The sequence below is a fragment of the Anopheles marshallii genome (genome assembly GCF_943734725.1).
Source record: "Anopheles marshallii chromosome X unlocalized genomic scaffold, idAnoMarsDA_429_01 X_unloc_91, whole genome shotgun sequence".
NCBI lineage: Eukaryota > Metazoa > Arthropoda > Insecta > Diptera > Culicidae > Anopheles > Anopheles marshallii.
In genome coordinates, this window is record NW_026525944.1 from 10001 (window position 1) to 15000 (window position 5000).

The following is a 5000-nucleotide window of genomic DNA, read 5'->3' on the forward strand; positions in this document are numbered from 1 at the left end:
TTCGTACAACCATCAGTAAACATGTGAACCAACGACGATCGAAGGAATAAATTCCGTTCTCAGCATCGTTGGCTATAATCGGGCAATTTACGGGCTTGCAATCCTCTCCTTTCCATGACTACCGGAGCAGTCTGGAATGTGTGTTTCCAGCAATCCAACACTATGTGAGCTATTCCAATCTATGCGTCCAACTGGTGAACATTATGTTGTGAAGGCGAGCTCCACTGTACTTACCACCGGGTATGGTGTTCGTACAACCATCAGTAAACATGTGAACCAACGACGATCGAAGGAATAAATTCCGTTCTCAGCATCGTTGGCTATGATCGGGCAATTTACGGGCTTGCAATCCTCCTATGCACCTGGCAATGTATGGTAGTGTTTCCTGCTGCTTTCCTGATTTGGATGTGTACCATGGCCTTTATCAGGCACTCTCTACTAGCTCCGGAATCGAACCCTGATTCCCGCTTCCCGTCACAACCATGGTAGTCCTCTACACTACCATCAATAGTTGATGGGGCACAGTCAAGTGAAAGATCGGTACCAGACTTCAACTCAATCGGCCGATTGGTTTAACTAATAAGTGCACCGGTCCTACCACCTTCAGAAGCAGCATTCCCGGCCTGTTGCATGTATTAGCTCTGGTTTTCATCAATCTTCCCCTGCTGTGTTATACTGAGCTTATGCGGTTTCTCGATTGTCGTGCAAAGTGTGTTATCACACATACCCAATATGCTCAACTCTCATGTTCGTTTGACGCACCAAACTTTATTAGTGATGCACCACACAACAGGTTTTAATATACGCGATCGTGTGTGTTTCAGTGTGAACTTGGTGCGCCAAGTCCATTTGTGATGCATCACTTAGCTAACCATCTTTCGGGACTGTTTAGGGTATGTGCTCCTCCACATCTATGCTTACTCGTACACATTCTCTGTCAATAGGTTTAAGATCGGGCATTCTACCATATCATTGCCTTAATGCTTTCAAATTCAGGCTACCAAGGTAACCTAATTGCGTTCGAAACTCAACTTGTGAGCTGTCGGCCCTAGAAGTTTTTTAGGCTGCTAGGACCTCTCTCTACATTTTGCCTTTGGACTTCTCGAAGCTCAACTTGTGAGCAGTTCCATGCACCACTATAGGTATCTCTTAGCTTAGTTCTAGCCATGTGCGTTCAAAGCTCAACGTTAAGCTGTGTACTGCACCACAATCCTTATATAATAAGCTTATCTCTAAGCTTTTTTGCGTTCAATGCTCAACGTTAAGCTATCCCTTCGCTTAGAACCTCGCTCTACATTTTGCCTTTGGACTTCTCGAAGCTCAACTTGTGAGCTGTTCCATGCACCACTATAGGTATCTCTTAGCTTAGTTCTAGCCATGTGCGTTCAAAGCTCAACGTTAAGCGGCCTCATGCACCACAACCCTTGTATCTTAAGCTTATCTCTAAGCTTTTTTGCGTTCAATGCTCAACGTTAAGCTATCCCTTCGCTTAGAACCTCGCTCTATATTCAACTTTCAGATACCTCGAAGCTCAACTTATGTGGTCTGCTTTCGCTCTTGAAGGGGAAATTTTTCTGACAGAGGGGGGTTTTTGGGCCAAATTATGCAATATTAGTTTAACCTCCGTCGCAGAACCACATTTGACCAGGTCGAGAAAAAAATTTTTTCGTGACGACCTGGTCCCCCATAGTAGGGAATGAACATGACATCTTAACCATATTTGACCATTTTCAAATTTCTCGTCGCGGAATGATGACTTTACTAGTAAAATTTTTTCCGGGTAGGGACCTCCCATACAAAATTTTCATCGCTCCAAAAGTGATTTCGTTTCACTTTTCAACATTTACAAGGTCCATAAATCATGTTTTGAGACGATATGGAAAAAAAAATTTTTTGCCCGTCTCGACCAACTCGACCGATGGTGACCACAGCAGGGTGCTCCATACAAATTTTCCTTATGTGGAATTTTCAGTGTAAAATAAGGTTTCTCCAATCGATCGCGGGTTTCACTTTTCATCATTTGCTAGGTCTAACTATGATGTTTTGAGTGGTCCCGCAAAAATTTTTTCTTGGACCGGGCCTTCCTTCCCGGCCCTGTCGGTGTGCTCTGCAGTAGGGTGCTCCATACAAATTTTCCTTATGTGGAATTTTTCAGTGTAAAATAAGGTTTCTCCAATCGATCGCGGGTTTCACTTTTCATCATTTGCTAGGTCTAACTATGATGTTTTGAGTGGTCCCGCAAAAATTTTTTCTTGGACCGGGCCTTCCTTCCCGGCCCTGTCGGTGTGCTCTGCAGTAGGGTGCTCCATACAAATTTTCCTTATGTGGAATTTTTCAGTGTAAAATAAGGTTTCTCCAATCGATCGCGGGTTTCACTTTTCATCATTTGCTAGGTCTAACTATGATGTTTTGAGTGGTCCCGCAAAAATTTTTTCTTGGACCGGGCCTTCCTTCCCGGCCCTGTCGGTGTGCTCTGCAGTAGGGTGCTCCATACAAATTTTCCTTATGTGGAATTTTTCAGTGTAAAATAAGGTTTCTCCAATCGATCGCGGGTTTCACTTTTCATCATTTGCTAGGTCTAACTATGATGTTTTGAGTGGTCCCGCAAAAATTTTTTCTTGGACCGGGCCTTCCTTCCCGGCCCTGTCGGTGTGCTCTGCAGTAGGGTGCTCCATACAAATTTTCCTTATGTGGAATTTTTCAGTGTAAAATAAGGTTTCTCCAATCGATCGCGGGTTTCACTTTTCATCATTTGCTAGGTCTAACTATGATGTTTTGAGTGGTCCCGCAAAAATTTTTTCTTGGACCGGGCCTTCCTTCCCGGCCCTGTCGGTGTGCTCTGCAGTAGGGTGCTCCATACAAATTTTCCTTATGTGGAATTTTTCAGTGTAAAATAAGGTTTCTCCAATCGATCGCGGGTTTCACTTTTCATCATTTGCTAGGTCTAACTATGATGTTTTGAGTGGTCCCGCAAAAATTTTTTCTTGGACCGGGCCTTCCTTCCCGGCCCTGTCGGTGTGCTCTGCAGTAGGGTGCTCCATACAAATTTTCCTTATGTGGAATTTTTCAGTGTAAAATAAGGTTTCTCCAATCGATCGCGGGTTTCACTTTTCATCATTTGCTAGGTCTAACTATGATGTTTTGAGTGGTCCCGCAAAAATTTTTTCTTGGACCGGGCCTTCCTTCCCGGCCCTGTCGGTGTGCTCTGCAGTAGGGTGCTCCATACAAATTTTCCTTATGTGGAATTTTTCAGTGTAAAATAAGGTTTCTCCAATCGATCGCGGGTTTCACTTTTCATCATTTGCTAGGTCTAACTATGATGTTTTGAGTGGTCCCGCAAAAATTTTTTCTTGGACCGGGCCTTCCTTCCCGGCCCTGTCGGTGTGCTCTGCAGTAGGGTGCTCCATACAAATTTTCCTTATGTGGAATTTTTCAGTGTAAAATAAGGTTTCTCCAATCGATCGCGGGTTTCACTTTTCATCATTTGCTAGGTCTAACTATGATGTTTTGAGTGGTCCCGCAAAAATTTTTTCTTGGACCGGGCCTTCCTTCCCGGCCCTGTCGGTGTGCTCTGCAGTAGGGTGCTCCATACAAATTTTCCTTATGTGGAATTTTTCAGTGTAAAATAAGGTTTCTCCAATCGATCGCGGGTTTCACTTTTCATCATTTGCTAGGTCTAACTATGATGTTTTGAGTGGTCCCGCAAAAATTTTTTCTTGGACCGGGCCTTCCTTCCCGGCCCTGTCGGTGTGCTCTGCAGTAGGGTGCTCCATACAAATTTTCCTTATGTGGAATTTTTCAGTGTAAAATAAGGTTTCTCCAATCGATCGCGGGTTTCACTTTTCATCATTTGCTAGGTCTAACTATGATGTTTTGAGTGGTCCCGCAAAAATTTTTTCTTGGACCGGGCCTTCCTTCCCGGCCCTGTCGGTGTGCTCTGCAGTAGGGTGCTCCATACAAATTTTCCTTATGTGGAATTTTTCAGTGTAAAATAAGGTTTCTCCAATCGATCGCGGGTTTCACTTTTCATCATTTGCTAGGTCTAACTATGATGTTTTGAGTGGTCCCGCAAAAATTTTTTCTTGGACCGGGCCTTCCTTCCCGGCCCTGTCGGTGTGCTCTGCAGTAGGGTGCTCCATACAAATTTTCCTTATGTGGAATTTTTCAGTGTAAAATAAGGTTTCTCCAATCGATCGCGGGTTTCACTTTTCATCATTTGCTAGGTCTAACTATGATGTTTTGAGTGGTCCCGCAAAAATTTTTTCTTGGACCGGGCCTTCCTTCCCGGCCCTGTCGGTGTGCTCTGCAGTAGGGTGCTCCATACAAATTTTCCTTATGTGGAATTTTTCAGTGTAAAATAAGGTTTCTCCAATCGATCGCGGGTTTCACTTTTCATCATTTGCTAGGTCTAACTATGATGTTTTGAGTGGTCCCGCAAAAATTTTTTCTTGGACCGGGCCTTCCTTCCCGGCCCTGTCGGTGTGCTCTGCAGTAGGGTGCTCCATACAAATTTTCCTTATGTGGAATTTTTCAGTGTAAAATAAGGTTTCTCCAATCGATCGCGGGTTTCACTTTTCATCATTTGCTAGGTCTAACTATGATGTTTTGAGTGGTCCCGCAAAAATTTTTTCTTGGACCGGGCCTTCCTTCCCGGCCCTGTCGGTGTGCTCTGCAGTAGGGTGCTCCATACAAATTTTCCTTATGTGGAATTTTTCAGTGTAAAATAAGGTTTCTCCAATCGATCGCGGGTTTCACTTTTCATCATTTGCTAGGTCTAACTATGATGTTTTGAGTGGTCCCGCAAAAATTTTTTCTCTTGGCCAGTCGACCCTTTCGTCCATGTCGGTGTGTTCTGCAGTAGGGTGCTCCAACCAAGTTTTCCTAATGAAAGTTTTTCGTGGTTTCGTGTGAGTTAAAAACTCCGGAACTTGGCTTATTTTCACCATAATTTCCACATATGGTGACCAACTCAATAAACGTTTTGTGCGTATCCTATGGAC